This window comes from Gallinula chloropus (genome assembly GCF_964237585.1).
Source record: "Gallinula chloropus genome assembly, chromosome: 1".
Taxonomy (NCBI): Eukaryota; Metazoa; Chordata; class Aves; order Gruiformes; family Rallidae; genus Gallinula; species Gallinula chloropus.
In genome coordinates, this window is record NC_140085.1 from 154988912 (window position 1) to 155005973 (window position 17062).

Here is a 17062-nt window from a genome sequence, read left to right on the forward strand (position 1 = left end):
AGGGCTCCGCGGGCTGAGAGGCGCGGCGGCTCCTCAGCCGCGACCCCCGCCTTGCCGCCCGCGCTGGGCGGGCAGCTGCCCGCCTGCACCGCCTCCCCGCCCGAGGCACCGCGGCTGGCGGCCCCAGGCCGCCCCGGGGAACTCAGGTGTTGATCACGGCAGGAGGGCTCCGCGGCAGATATCCCCTCGGGGGAGGCGACCCGCGCGGCGTGAGCCCTGCCCGTCGCCCCGCGTTGTCCCCTTTAAAGGACAAAGCGCACGGGGCGCGGAAAAGCTTTCTCAGCCTCCGGGCTCTGGGAGCCACCGCTCGCCAGCCCCTTCCAGGGCTGAGGGCAAGCGCAGCCTGGCCGTGGCAGGGCAGGCAGGGGTCCTGCCCCTTTGCTGCCCAGAGACTTCCCAGTCACCAGCGTGAGAGGGGCGGCAGGTGCGGGAGCGCTGCTCCGCGTCCCTGCGGGTGCCCGGCTGCGGGTCCGCCTGCCCGCCGCCCATCCCGGGTCGGGGCCACTTGGGTCAGACCAGCAAGTTTGGCGGGCAGCTCTTCTTCTGGGTGGGTGGCCAGCAGTCCACCCAGACGCCCAAAACTAGTACCCAGTGCTTTGTATTGTTAGAAGCTTAGAAATAAAAGGAGTTAAATGATGTTGCAATGACTTCTCAATATATATATTTTTTTAAATTTTCTTTTTTAAATAAATCTGTGGCATTCAACTCAGTATTCAGCATGCGTTCAGAGATGGCGACGACTTTTACTCATCCTCGGGAAACAAGTAGTTTTGGAACAAAAGGGCTGCATGGCGAAGAGTGACAATGTTAAGTGTCGCTCTAAAGGTGGCTAATACCTACTAGTCGGTGGTAAAGTACAAGCCACCCTCTTTTACATTAGAGAATGCCACCATGTGTTGTAGTTTGGTATGTATACTATAGCTCCTCTTTAGGTTGGGTCGGGAGATAAGAAGCATCCTCCGTGGTCTCTCCCGGTTGATCCTTCCTGCTTTTTTTTTTTTTAATTATTATTATTTCCATATTTCATGCTTGAAAGTAGCACAAATTTATAACATCCATACGGGTTTATTTTGACGTGGCTTTATTATTATAGGGATTATTTCTTTTAACTCCTAATGCAAGCTAAATCTTGCCGGTTTTAGGTTGTACAGTGATAATAGGGAATGTGAGTGACAACGTGTCAGTGGCAAAATCTGAGGTGACTTTTTAGGCCGTCTGCATGTGTGCTTATAAAGAAGACTCGAGAACTTGTTCTAATGATGGTGGATTTGTATGTGTGATGCTTGTTCATGAAAATAAGTTTAGGGGGAATCTGCTAACTGAGCAATTGTTTTGAACCACCTGTGCAGTCTCAATTGGGAGAAAACTCTGTATTTGACTCCATTATGTTTTGGGGAGGAGACGATTGTCTCGTAGCACTGAGATGCCAAACGTTTACTTTAGGTAGGAAGGAGCTTTAAAGAGACTTCTGAACCCATCCTTCTTCATTCATTCATGTTTCATAAGGCACTCTGTGACATTCTTGAATAAGAGAACTGGATATAACTGGATTTAGCTCAGCTGATAACCCATACCACTGGTACAGATTTCAGTGAGAATAATGAGAACAAGGGCTATTCACAAGTAGTTTGCAGCATCAGACCCCCGGAGTTTATTTTATTTAAGAGTCCTTCAAATGGAGGCATGGTGATGCTCATCCATTGATTTATTTTAAGGTGTCAGAATTACTGCTCATCCATAAGAATTCCTGATAAAAAAATTACTATCCTGCCTTTCAATGTGTATGTTCATGATGTGTAAAGTACCTGTGGATTCAAAGTTGCATCCTATCTAGGAGGGAAAACGAACAAGCAATCACACAGTAGTCATTACTTAAACATCTTATGCAGAATAATTTAGAATGAATAATGATTTGGAAAAAACACATTTTACAGGTCTGATTGCTATAAAAGTACTGTATATGAGTTACAAAAGGAACATTTAGTTTTCCTAAACTGAGTTAAATGACCGCTGAATTCTTCACTGAATTCTTATTGTCAAATCCATTAACATAAGTCTTTGCCAAGCAAAATAGGATGCATTTCAAAACATCTGCTGTCAGAAAGGTGCTGTGGGATTTTGACAAATAAACCTGGTGTAAATGATATGCAGAGTGTCGTGAGAGCATTGTGAAAAATGAGCTAATCGAGATGTGACAAACCGTCCTTAGCATTCTCATACAATTCAATGGAAGTATATGTAAAGTGTTTGTTATGTAGAGAAGTAAAAGCTAGACTGTATTTCTCACAGAATAAAAAGGTGGTTTGCTTTGTACTTGCCTATGAAAAATCAGTGTCTTCCCATCTTTGAAGCAGTCAGGAAGCAAAAACTAGTGATGCTGCTTTTGAAATTAAAAACATGCATTTGCTCTTGCATGTACTTGTGTATGGGAATCAGAAAAATAGATATACACAATGAATGCACAGCTACCAACATGTTATCAAACTTGTGAAAGCATTCTCTAAACTCCTAAGAAATGCATCTCAGTACTGCTGTTGTTCAGTGGGATTTATTTGTGAACAAAGGAAGTTATTGCAAATATATAAAATGCTAAAAACATACATATCCCCAACTGAATAATTTTTTTTTTCTGTCATTGCAACTAATTTTCTATTCATGGTCCCACCTTTGGGGTCATACTGAAATATCAACAGAAGAGTGTTTTAGGAGACTAACGTTTAGGAAGGGTAGCATTAAAGATACATGTAGGAGCTCACTCAGGGAAAGGGGTAATATTTGTATTTGTTTATATATTGGCTCTAATGATGGACATGATAGTAGCTTTAAACAGCATTTCTAAAACTTTGATTAATCAATTAAACTGGCAAAGTGATTTCTCTGTGAGACTTGTCTGATAACCCACTGAGTGCATGAAACCATTTTCATTTACCAGACATCTTTGATTCATATTGTTTAGTATTATGATAGGTCAAATTTCTTTCATCTTTATTTTATCCTACTTGTCATCTGATGAAGAAATCACTGTCATTAATTTCTGGGTAGCCATGAAGCCAAGATCTTGCCTGACACCGATGCCAGACATCAATCAATTATGAATCATCCTGTCCTGAATTAGAGGTTGTTCAGTTACAGTGGTTTAATTTATGTTAATATAATCACAAATGGGAGAACTGACAGACAAGATCTTGAGTCTTCATGTGAAATAACCTTATATAACCTGGGGCTAGCCAATGAAAAGAGGAAAATAAAAGTAATTTCTTCGCCTCGTGCAGCTACAGTGCACAGAGATTAAAAGTGTATGCTTGTTACTAGTGCAGATTCAAACTTCTTAGCCGGTATTTTCATCTACATATTTAGCTTCTTTGCTAATTTGAAAAATCGTCATTTGGTTAATTAGGTCCCTTGAGAGTATTCTACTGGAAAATACTCAACATTTAGATGTGTTAAAAACCAAGTGTGATGTTTACTGTTTCTGTGTGCTAATACCACATTAAAACTTCTAAATTTATACATAGAGTGTATGAATTTAGGAATGACTTGGCCTCTGATTTTGTACATTAATATGTATGAGAAGGAGAGACCTAGGGAACATGTTCAGAAAACACACTGATTAGATTTTATTTCATCTACAAAGGTAATTTAATTCTCCAAAGGAAGCATTTTTGGAAAATTCCTCAGTATATCAGCTAATGCTTTGCACCAGATATGGGAGTGGCCCATAATCTCAGATGTAAAATAATTCCCCATATACATAGCTCCCTAAGTAGTCTTTAGTTCTTGTGGAATGATGCAGGTGGAACTGACCTGGAGATCTGTGCACGCGGGTGTACGTGCCTCATTTCCTGAAGCGTAAGAAGCTGCACCGAATCCCAGTCAGATGGCTCCAGCCTCATATGAGGCTTGCTCAAACTTTCAGTGGACCCAAAACCTGTAGCTATGCTTTCTTATGTGACTTTCCTCAGAATTAATTCTTCTTGGCAGTTCACTAAAGCCTACAGCTCCTGCATTGCCTGGGTGCAAGGCTGTCTGTTTTTCTGAACGTCGAGCTGATGTTGCTTATTCTTCGCTACATTTCTTCAAATGAAATTGATTAATGCACAATTGGAATTATAAACCCAGTCTTAACAATATATTTACCAAAAAAAAAGAAAAAAATTAATCTTTTTTCCTACATTGCCACCAATTTGTTCAAAGGACTGCTTGATCATCACAAATAGAAAATATGTAAATACGCTGTTTCTCATGTAAAATATTCTGAGCATATTTAAAAATAGTTTTTAAATGTGTGGCTTGCTAGACTCACCATCAAGCTTTTTTTTCCTCATGAGTTCAGTATTTCACATAGACTTGTGCTTGCTGAGAGAACCTTTAAGAAGAAATGTAGTAATGGCAGCATTGTAATTCTCTTTTTCTGGACTGGCCTTGGACACTCTTAACAGTGATGAATGAGAAGTTTTTGCAAGGAAATAGGGAAAAAGAACTTTAAAATGGCAACATGATTGGGGGCACTGTTGATTTTTTAGAAACGTCTCAAACATGGGTGATAGAACAGGGAGCATTTAATCTATATGTAGTTCTGTACCAGTGTTATTTCAGAATTTATCCTATTTTAATGTAAAGAGTATAGAAAAACTTAACCATACCCACTGTATATCTTAAGAAATTGCACTAAAAGTAGAAATCAGATAACTTTATAGATCAGTATTTTAATTTCTTTTTTCTTAGTTTGGTACTAAGTTAAATTTCATTGAAATTTCTCAAAGGATTCACAGTTGTTTTGTCTTGATTTCCTTACTTATTCTGTCTAAATAGACTCTGTGGTTTGGCTATTTTTGGTTACTTTTTTCTCTCTGGCAAGCACTGGTTTGCGTTGATTTACCTCAGGAAGTTTACGTATCTGGAGGATATGTGAAATTGGAGGAACCCAAATGTCACTCGTCCTGTATACAAACATTCATTTTCACCATCTTCACTTTGGAGGTTTAACTCATCATTAGTGACTGAACTCTTCCTGTGTGAATGATCTTGCTGGATCTCCAAAGTTCAGACAGTTTCTGCCAACATACAGTGATTTTTTTTTAACACTATCTAATCTATTAGTGGATGCCATTTTTTCAGGGTATTTCAGTCTGTTAGTTTGAGTTAAACCAAAGCTGAGTGCTTAAAACTAATTTTGAATAATACATTTTCAAGTCAGTAGCTCATAAACAGCACTAATTAATTTTAATATAGCGATAACACTCAGAAAGGTTATTACAGAAAACTTTGCTATTAAAGTCTTTATTTACACTCTAAGCATAATTTGGAGATTTAAAGATACACAAAAGTGTGAGATTGGATACCCATTTTTTTTAATGAGTAAAGAGAGGCCCATCTTCCTGGCTCATACGTAAGCACTTTCTTTACCTTTGGCAAACATTGGAGTTGGAAATACATGGGAAGATACAGGCCAATGCCATGGGCTCTGACTGTGCCATCAGCTGCTCCCGAAACCCTTTGGAACTGGTGTGGTTTTGTCCTCAAGAGCTGTTGGTGCTAATTCAAATCTTACCCTCTGCCATACAGCGAGTGCCGTGAAAATAGAAATAAATACATGATACTACATTCCATGGTAGAAGAGGATGAGAAAATTAGTAAAGCTCTGATTTTTTTCTCTTGAGATCTAAAATCAGCAATCAGCAATGCTTTCATTGCATTGTAGTCCATGACATCTCCGTACATTTCTTTTCAATTGCAGAAATCAGATAACTTGTTGAGATAAAGTTTAGCCCAATGTATTTTCCTACAGGACCAAAAGTGAGGGAACATACCCTTTCCTGGTGCCAAGAAAGAAACTATTTGCGTTTGGTGCTGGGATTTAGGCATATATAAGTGGATTGAGTTAGAGACAGCCAGGAGTTGAGCACAGGACTCTCAAATTCTGGTTCTGTACTACAAAACAGAGATTATTGCAGCATATTCTGAAATAGGTGACATTACTAAAACATTACTAAAATTTATGTCTCTGTAAATAAATAGATATATAACCAAAGAAGATGGAGAATACTGGTATTGCAAAGGAAAGCTAATATAAGATTAAGGAAGTAAATAGTAAGAGATGGATATAAAGTCTAAATAGATGAACTATTTTGAAGAAAAACCCCACAAACACTGTTCTATCAAGGTTTTCAACATCCCAGGTTGTTTTAATTGGCATTTAATAAAATGGTCACGAGCTAATGAACATTATATTGTTGTTCAGCTAGATTTTCATAACTGAAGCTAAAGAAGGTTGACTGAAATAGGAATGTGAAGTACATCCTTTCTCTAGCATATAAAGTATAACCTGTAGGATGCAGCTAAATCTGTGGCCTTGATTCTACTTCCTTGCCCAGGTGCAGAACTTGTGAAAGGCATTGGAGTAACTGTGCTATAAAACTGCAGTGGAGTGAACCAAACTCGGACTGCTGATTGGCAGTCATCAGCATAAATAAATGATGGAACTCAGTATTTGTTTAAAATAGTTAATCAAGTATTTTATTGCATGTAAGAATAATTCCGTATTATGAAACACAAGCACACAGTCTTTCTTCTCTCCGTAGGACTTAATTTGAGAACAAAGGTAAAACTTCCTTCTTAATGAGCTATCATTTTCATTCCAAAGCCTGGCCTTCCTGCTTTATTTTACAAAATCCAAGATGTATCTGATACATTAAGTGTAGCTGCTACTCCTGCTTTGGTGCTGTGACGCCTGGCTCCAGGAAGCATCTAGTTTTGGTTGCTAGACTATTTCCAGTGTTTTGTTTTTCTTTAAAAAAAAAAAGCAAATGAGAGAAAGGAAGTAATGCTTTTTAAAACCAGTCTCCATTTTTTAATGGTTCATTGTACAGGTAAACCTCAGTGGAATGTCATGTCCTAATGAAAAGGGACTTTTCAAGCCTCCAGGCATTTTTGTTACTGAATTTCAAAGTCACTCAGCAAACAACAGATATGTCAAGCTTAAGAAAAGGTCAGCAGGTTTCTTTACAGTGGATATTCTTGTAGAATTATGAGCCTAGAGGTGGTAGCTGGTACCAGGATCTCCCTTAATGCAGTAATGCATTCTTGGTATTTCTAGTTAGATTTTGATGAGAATTTACACTCCCTGGATGTTACAGAAAGACTCATTTCCTTACTTAACATATAAAACCCCCAAAGATATAGGATTATTAAAATTACTCTGCTTTTATTGTAGCATTTTCTGTAGTGCGAATGAAAAATGTCTTTAAAAGGCAACTATTTACTTCAGATTTCCATGATCACAAGTACTAAATTTACAGTTTATATATACTTCTTCTATGAAAACATTACATATTTTGAATCTATAATGCACAGATTTTGTTAACGCTCTTTTTTAAAAAGTATATTCTGTAGTGTAGCAATGTGTTTTTCACACACAGGGAGTCTTTTTAAGTATGATACTTGCAAAGTTTTCTTTCAAAATCTATAACAGAATTTTTTCATATAACAGACTTAGTTTTTGTGATTAGAACAACATTTGTGAAGTTTATTGGTAATTTATAAAGAACAACCTGTTTGCTAGAGAATAAATAAAAATAGGCATTTATGGTTTTATTTCTTTTGGGTTTAATCTATTATGGTTTCTACTTCATTTTGCTTTTAAGAACAGTTTTATAAACAAATTGGTATGTTCAGAAATGTGATGAAATAAGGTTTTTTCACCACTCTCTCTTGTAACCTAAATTCTCTAGTGCATGGATTATAGTTCATAACTGTTCCAAAATCTTGCAACAGTTACTGAGTGTTCAGTTGTTCTCTCTCTGTCACTGCTTTATGCATTGTGAATATCCCAGCTTAAATAGATGCTTCTCTCATTTTCATCTAAGTAGTTTATGTGTAAACGAGACTTGAATTCCTCTACCTTAATTAGTGGTTTGTATCTCTTCATATGAAATTCTGATGAGTTGAAAAGTTTGCCACTGTAATCTGTATACTGGTGACTATGAAATAAACGAACTCTTAAACTTCAGTGCTCTATTTTCTTTCACTTTTTTTGCTGTGTAATCAGAGCAGATCCTTCTTTGCAAACAGGACAAATATACATGAAACATGTAACACTTTGTTCCCAACAGCATTTTGAACTGTGTAATTTAAGTCAACAAAATTAAGATTCTACCAACTATGGAATCTATTTCTGTGACACTAGGAAGAGACTTGAGTGGTGGGATGCCTTTGCTACATCCTTTTGGATTTCAGCAAGGCTCCCCTTGTGTCCACTGCAAATCTTGTCCTACCAGAGCTCTAGTCAGACTTATACCTGGAGGTATAGTTATGGAATTGAAGTCCAGAAGACTACCCATGCTTGCCCTCAAGCAACTAAAGGTATGACTACTGGATAAAGACCTAAGTATGGCTTCTCCTTTTCTTGTGTAGATAGATACAAAATATTAATAATGGATTCCTCCCACTATTAGTTCCTTATACATTGTATTACCAATGATCTTGGATCATGACTGTGCCAAGAAGTAGGGCTAATTATAAAGTAACACAGGGTGCTTTAGTATTTTTTAATAGAAAACTATTCCTGGGGTTGAAAAGTTGAGAGAGACTGATCTCCGCTATGGCAGGTAATCTGAAGAAAGGCAAATCTTTGTTGTTTCTAGTAAAAATTATTAGAATCAGCTTATGTAATTTTTATACAATACACATCATCATTATTATCAGTTCTCACTACCAAGCAAGTTACTTTTTCATCTGAATACCCCTATTTGGGTAGTCAAATTTTGTGCTTATAACAAACTCCAAACAGAGTCTGGAGCACAGGTGATTTATACCTTTTTTATAAACATTAAAAAAAAAATAATACCCTATTCTTAATTTCCTCACTATCATAGTATTGACTTGTTTGAAATAGCAGTCTGTATTCTGAGAACCTTTTTTATACTTACCTTTTTTTCTTTTGTGCCATCTGAAGATGGTTTTGTGCAGAGATTAGTTTATGGTTGACCTCTTCCAGGCATTAGATTGGTAAATCCCACTTCATTATTGGTTATATTAGTTTTCTGACAAAGTAGAAAAAATTGTCATTCTAGTTCCTCTGTCCATGGACTTTTGCTAACAAAAATGAGGGACTTGCTTCCACAGAGCCTCAGCAATGATCTTTTGTGGCAATATTTAAGGAAAAAAAACCCAAAACTTTTAAAATTCCAGCTCTAAAGGTCAAAAGTCCCCAAATTTGCAAGTGTACAAGTAAGAAATTCACCATTTTAATCCTTTTGTAGATGCAAATTTATTCATTAAATTCTGTTGTCTAAGTAGCTTATATTTGCTAAAGAACTGTGGGGTTGTGATGTTACTACCCTAAAACCAGATCTTTTGATGGGATAGACATGATTCTGGAAATCTTTGTAAAATTGTATGTAATTCTCGGTACAAAAAGTTGTAACTTTATGTAAATAAACTGAGTGTATTTGTATGAATAATAGCATTTGCAAAACCCTGAATGATACCAGCAAGCAGCCACCTCTCTTTGGAAAGTGAACAGAGCTGCAGAGATTAGATGATTGACTCTAAGCCACAGAAAGACAAAAATACTAAGGCATTCCCTTTAGCCATGCTCTCTAGTGTTCTCTACTTAGAGATTGGTGTATCAGCACTCTCAGACCTTTTTGTCTCAAAGCTCTGTCTCTGTTGGCAACAGATTAACAAAGGCTCATTGTAGTTTGTTGTTGTGGGTTTTTTTTTCCCATACAGTTTAAAACCACTAAAATCAAGTGTACATGAAGCCTGAATAATCTGTTTTTTCACAGAATCACAGAAACATAGGGGTTGGAAGAGCCCTCGAGAGATCATCTGGTCCAACCCCCCTGCCAAAGCAGCTCCCTAGCTCATACTGCACAGACAGGCATCCAGATGGATCTTGAGTATCTCCAGAGTTGGAGACTCCACAACCGCCCTGGGCAGCCTGTCCCAGTGCTCTGTCACCCTCACTGTGAAAAAGTTCTTCAATATATTGCTGTGGAACTTCCTGTGCCCCAACTAGCAGCCATTGCCCCTTGTCCTGTCTCTACAGACCACTGAAAAGGGGCTGGCCATTTCCCCCTGCATCCCATACTTCAGATGTTTATAAACATTAATAAGGTCCCCCCTTACTCTTTTTTTCTCAAGGCTGAACAGTCCCAGCTCACTCAGCCTTTCCTCATAGGGAAGATGCTCCAGGCCCTTAATCATCTTTGTAGCCCTTCTCTGGACTCTCTCCAGGAGATCCCTGTCTTTTTTATACCAGGGAGCCCAGAACTTGACACAATACTCCAGGTGGGGCCTGACCAGGGCAGAGTAGAGGGGGAGGATCACCTCCTTTGACCTGCTGGCCACACTGCTCTTGATGCACCCACTTTTCAAAGTCTGTCATGGATAAACAGTCAGAAATTGAGGATTCTGACTTACTAAAACTCTCCACTTGCAGAGCTCCAACCATGGCAGCTAAAAACACCGCGGTTTAAGCAACCTGAGGAACGTATGAGGAACATAGTGAATCTTATTTTAAAAAGTGTTTATGCTCAGAGGTTCTTAACTGTAATTTTGTCAGCTCGTTACCAACTTCACACAGTATTGGTATTTTGGTTTTCACAGTTGGTGGTTTTTTTTAAATACAGGGAGGGATATAAGGAAGATAAGTCTGTTTTCTACTCCTTGCTAAATAGTATTTAGGTGTGAGTAGTTAGTGTTGGGGGGGATGCATTGCTGGTAAATTGCTGCTGCTCTTTTTCCAAAAGCAGTCACTGCAAATTTTGGCTAAACTAAGCCATCATGCCAAGGTGTAGAGAGGGAAATTTGAGTGCACCTCAAGACAATGTAATTTTTAATATTTTAATTGTTTCTATCCAGATATTAGTATCTGTCATTAGATTGATGTGTTGCAATTGGGACATAATTGGGGCTGTTTGGAGTGGTATCTTTGAATTTAGGCTTCTTAAGTAGCAATTAACTTCAGTTTCTAATTACAGTAGGGTAACCAGACACATTTGGTGCACATAGCAGCAAAAAGGGTTTGCTTCTTTTTAGGTATTTTTGTTGCCATTAATCATATCACAGATGACACAGACTACTATGGACAAGACCTGACAGAAGCAGCGTTCAACTATTTGCTATTAATTTTTATTCTGTTTGCTCTGTTTATATGAGATGCAGCTACTTTTTTATTGTGTAACAGTCTATATGTATAATGGTGTTAGTTCCAGTTGATTTTCAGATAGATGTGTGCTATTATACAGGAACAATTTGGGTGTATGCTGTTTATTTTCCAAAGCAGTTCAGATGTGACACGAGAGGACTAATGGCGCAACTCTCATCCTGAGTCCAATAGATTGTGGCATAAAGAGTTCTTTTTTAGGGATATGTCATAGCTGTGTAGGAGGTGAAAAAATGTTTCTTCACTTCTGCTATAGTATCAGCAATGTCTCACACAGTGGCTCTAATATGTTGACAGCTTGGTGAGTCCTGAATGCCTCCATTTGGTTATCGGGTTGAATTTTTATCTCTGTTAAGGCTTTTTTATTATTTTTTTTTAAAGTAACATGAAAATGACACAGTTTTGGACTCTACTGTCTACTGTCATGGAAACAGAAAAGTATCTTTAGGGGACAACTATTGAAATGCCAGATTTGGGGTGGGGGTTTTTTTGTTTTTTTTTTTTTGTTTTGAGAGAACATTTTCATGATGAATTGGACCTTGGTCTTTCTACATACTGGATGCAACTGGTCTTTATGCATTTTGAGTGTGTGGATAGTTATGTTCTTCTCTGTTTGTGAAGAGGCACTGAATTAGTGTTTTTAAACAGTGTGAGGCAGTTAATTCTGAGTTAATTCCGAATATTGTTAGTCTGTTTATTTACTGGCATCTAAGCTCTTATTTCAGGGGAAGATGAGAAGATTGAATAAATTTTCTTTACTGGGGTCATTTAGACTATGTATTTGAGCAAGATAGAAATTTCTCTATTTGCATTCCAACAGGGGAAGAAGAAATATGAATTTCTGTAGCTCTGAAAGCTCTTTGCCTGTAAACTTCGGAAGACATGCTTTTGGAAGGAAACCAGATTGTTTTCCAACCCTTCCAAAACCCAGTTGCTCAGTACTACCATTCAGAGTCATGGGGATTTATGCAAACTTAAGGCTGAAGCAAGGCTAGCTACGAGGCTGTCACTCAGTCATTGCAGGGAGATCAATCAGCACTGGATCTCTCCTTTTGCTACAGTGACAGCTGTGAAACAGATACCATAGGGCTTATATGCCTCTTGGGTAACTATTTGTCTGCAAATTAAATTAGAAAAAGCAGTAGAAGGGAAGGAAGATGTTTTGACTATCCTAGCAACGGGATGCAGCTACAGATACATAAAACACTGCTCTACACCACGCTGGTGTGGCCTCACCTCAAGGACTGTGTGCAGTTTTGGGTGCCACAGTATAAGAGGGACACAAAATATTGGAGAGCGTCCAGAGGAGGGCAATGAGGATGGTGGAGGCTCTGGAGGGGAAGTCTTATGAGGCAAGGCTGAAGTCTGGAGAAAAGGAGACTGAGGGTGAGACCTCATTGCAGTCTGTGGCTTCCTGATGAGGGGGAGTGAAGGGACAGGTGCCAATCTCCTCTCTTTGGTGACCAATGATAGAACCCGAGGGAACGTCATGAAGCTGCGACAGGGGAGGTTTAGGCTGGATGTTAGAAAGAGGTTCTTTACAAAGAGGGTGGTCAGGCACTGGAACAGGATCCCCAGGGAAGGGCTCACAGCACTGAGCTTGGCTGAGTTCAAGAAGCGTCTGGACGATGCATTGGACAGCTTCTCTGAATTGTCTGTCCCTGTGTGGAGCCAGGAGTTGGACTTGACCCTTACAGATTCTATGATTCTGTGATGAGTTATGATATTAGATGTTGAAGTTGCTGCAGATATTTGTATGACTCCTGTGGCAAGTATATATGGTAGTGATAATGCTTCCATGAGCACCTGGACTCCTGAAGAGAAAGACCTGACTGATACAGGCAAGGCTGTAGCAATTCCTGGCTGTGCTGCGTCAAAGCTTACACTGCTGAAAAACATGTTGCCTCAGGCCTACACCTTGAGACCACTCAAATTCTGAAAAAAAGAGAAGTGGTTTGTGGTCTCCTCAATAAGCAGTTCTTGAAAGAAGGATGTAGCAGTGCACTGGAAACTGCTCTGGCAGCTTAAGAGCTTCAGCTTAGAGTAGTAGTAATACCAGCAACTTATTAAACAAAGCTGTTCAGAAAATGACTCTACTGTTATCTGGGAAAACAAACCGACATTTAGGTTCATGAAGTTTTTCATTGCAAAACGTGTTGCAATTTCTATTTTGTAAGAACAGCATTTCCAGTCAAAGCCTCTTTTAACAGGTATATCCTGACTGGGAAGTACTGTATAGCCATATTGGCAATCACCCGATTACCCGAGGGGGAAAAGAAAATAAACCAAACTATTCAGCTATTTTGTTCCACCTAAAAAAATTGCAGTTGGTATACAAGACATACTTAGAAAGTACTGTTACATGAATTATTCAGGCTTCAACTTTTATTTTATTAGTTCTGTAATGCCTCTTATCTGCCATGATCCTGCAGTTTCGTGTATTAAAACATACCACGGGGAATAACAGCTTGTTTGTGACAACAATCTACCTGATGGCAATTATGTAATTTCAGTCAGTGGAGTGGAGCTGGCAGTGAAGTCAGGCTTTGGTATGGGTGGAGAGGCATTTAAAGATCAACAGCATAGAAATGCAACATAGCAGCTCTGAACTTCAGGTCTGTCCCTGTATCCCCAGTGTACTTCACTGAATTTATTTTTCATATAGCTTTCTGCTACTGAAGCAGAGAGATGGAATTAGTTTCAGTTCTGTAAAGGGAAAATAAAATACACACAGTTGGTTCTGGGACTACAAGTTTGGAACCTGCTGATGACCATAACAAACCGTTGTGCAAGTTTTGTTAAACAAAATCAGAGAGTTTGAATCAATTTCACTAATTTTTGGTATGCACAGAAGTTACATATAGTCTTCAAGACTGAGATTTTAATTTTGGCACGTGAAGCTACAGAACTTGTTCCTCATTCTTAGTTCACCATTGGAACTAGCATGCAAGGCTGTGAGAACAGCTACTACAGCACATTAGAAGTAGCCCTGGCTGTAGCAGATACATGAACAGACTTTTGATAAAGAGCATTGGCACTATGCAAAAATGTGCATTTCTTTGTGTTAACTGTTGATAACGCTTATGTCCCTCTGGCCTTGTTTACATTCACAAGTTTTTAATGGTATAGTTTTAACTATGGAACTTTCATTGCTGCTAACACTCAGGACTTTCATGAACCTGTCCTTTATACCCGCACCAATATTGCTGAAACAGACAAGGGAGGAATGAACTAGTAAAAATTGTCAGTATGTCCTTAATACAGCCCATGCTGCTAATTTTGGTTTAGTTTGCCTAAGCCATATAGAGTGAGTTCAGCGCAGTATTACACAAGGTAAGGTATGTGGTACTGCTTAAAGTCCCCTAGTCACCTGTTGCCTTCATTTTTTCATCACATTTTTCCATCTCCAGACTTTTTTTGTCCCCAGTTCCCGTTTTCCAAGCACACCTGACTGAAAATGAAAGTATACCATATTTCATTCCTGATGGTCCTTTGTGAATGCATGGAGATCAGATATTACAGGGGAGGGGGCTAGCTGGGGAGGGTGGAGAGAACCATGCAAGCTATGCAAGGTGTAGCGAGGGACAGGGAAACCTGTATGCTGCATGAGGGGTTTCCTGTAATTCATGCATTTTAAAGGGAAGGTTATGTTCTTTGGACTTAGGGAGTTTGAAGGGGAAAATAATATTCATGGGAGTGCTTGGTATTCCCGAATTTGAAAAACCAGGATAATTTTATGGACTTCCAGAGGAAAAAGGTATGTGTTTTTCCAAGTACTCCTGCAGATACAAGGTTACTTATTTCACAGTTTCCAAAAAAGACTAGAAGTATTTTCTGCTGCAATTAAAGAGGTAGTTTTGGTTTTCCAAAGGCTAACTGTCTCTGCAAATATTTGTCTTTCTATACCTTAAAGTTGAATCAAAACTACATCTGCCTTTAAGTTCTCATTCACTTTGATTATAAGGAAAGATACCTACAGATTCAATAAGCTGCTATGGCCTATTAGAAATAAATGCTGGAGGGTTGTGCTTGAATGGAAGCTTTTAAAAAAATCCCCACTGATCAAGCTATTATTTGTCTCATAAAGACATAAATAAAGAATCAGACTTGCTTTAAAATATGAATAAAATTGTCCTGTTGTTCAAAGTTTTACTGGATTCCTACCTTACGAAGAGAGGCTGAGGGAACTGGGCTTGTTCAGCCTGGAGAAGAGAAGGCTGCAGCCTTCCAGTACCTGAAGGGAGCAGAGAAACAGGAGGGGAATCAACTTTTTAAAAGGATAGACAATGGCAGGACAAGGGGGAATAGATTGAAGCTAAAGGAGGGAAGGTTTAGATTATATATTAGGGGGAAGTTTTTTACAGAAAGAGTGGTGAGGTGCTGGAACAAGCTGCCCAGAGAAGTGGTGGATGCCCTGTCCCTGGGAGTGTTCAAGGTCAAGTTGGATGGGGCCCTGGGCAACCTTGTGTAGATCCAGGCCTGGAGGTTGGTAGCCCTGCTTGTGGCAGGGGGGTTGGAGCTCTATGATCCTTTGGGTCCCTCCCAACCCAGACCATTCTATGATTCTGTGATTCTATGAAATGAGCCATGTCTGTCATCCAGACAGATTTCAATACATTGCATTGATTTCCTAGCTTACATTCTTAGAGGAGTTGTGCTATCAAATATAAGCAAACATGCTAAACGTTGGATATACGCTCAGGTTTAGCATCAAGAGCCACGTAGATTAGGAAGTCCCAGTCATCATAATAAGGAAGCAAAGATAAGTGCATGGTTGAGCAAAATGAGTTAAGTCAATGTTTTAACAAGTTAAATAGCTTCATTTATCTAGGATTTGTTTTTAGCAGCTCTACTGAGCATAAATTTTTTAAGGGTTTGTGCCACTTTGTGTTTTCACATAATGGCAAAGGAGTGATGGCAGCACTAAGTAGGCTTCATTTCTGCTGGAGAGGGTGGAAGGTGTGTGTGCATGTGCATGTGTGTGTATGTTAAATTTCGGACTGCCTATTGCTATTGTAGTCATGGTGAAACTCTGCCCTAATGAGTATGAGAGTCTTTAAAAGACCTGGGTAATTTATTCTGTGACTTGTTCAAGTGACCTTCTGTTGTGCTAAGTTCACTTGCTTTTTGCTTTGTTCTTTATGTTTGTAACTATAATTTAAAAAAACCCAAGCAAACAAAACACAAAACCCCAACAAACCAAAACTGAAGCAGTTCTTTAGGATTGTATACCAGCATCAGGGGAAGAGAAGATCATTAACCAAATATGATGAGAAAGGAAAGTGAAATTGTCATGTGTTTGCAGTAGTCCTCCTTAGGCTACATTTTTTTCTGACCTTCTGATAGAAGCTTTTGGACTGATACTTTGATATTTTACTGCTCTGTCAGGTTTGCCCAAATGCCCAGGTTCTATCAGATCAGGATAGTTTTGTTAAAATTTCTGTTGGAAAAGTGTCTTTAATCTGGAGAATTTTTTTCTTTCTTTTTTTTTTTTAAAAAAAACCAAACAAACAACCCAGAGTGTAACAAGCAGCCCTGTGGCTTCAGCACTCTCCTGCCATGTGGACATTTCAAGTCTGAGTTTCTGCTCGCTTTGGTTCAGACGAAAAGCCTTTTACCAGAATCCTCATGGGTGCTGATTGCCTGGCTGCTGGTTATTCCTGTGTGAGTAGCTCTGCTACTGTTTTTCCCTTCTTTTTAACATTTCTTGAATAAAGCTTTGTTCAGGTTTTATTCTGAAAAAAAGAAAGTATTTCATGACGACAACATTATTTCCTTCTAAATTCTAGCTGGAAAGCTTTTTCAGAATACATTGCTGTAGTGAGATAAGAGGTGACTAAAATTATGTTACTAATGCCAAGGTATTATCAGAGTGTTTGTTGGTGTGGAGTG

The 17062-nt window shown here is 38.9% G+C and overlaps 1 protein-coding gene across 3 annotated transcripts in view; it reads left to right on the forward strand.

Moving 5' to 3' along the window:
* The window catches only part of FGF14 (fibroblast growth factor 14), a gene marked incomplete at both ends in the record, with an annotated part of 405860 nt that overhangs the window by 267636 nt on the left and 121162 nt on the right, over window positions 1–17062 (forward strand). The gene's annotated exons all lie outside the window — the stretch shown is intronic.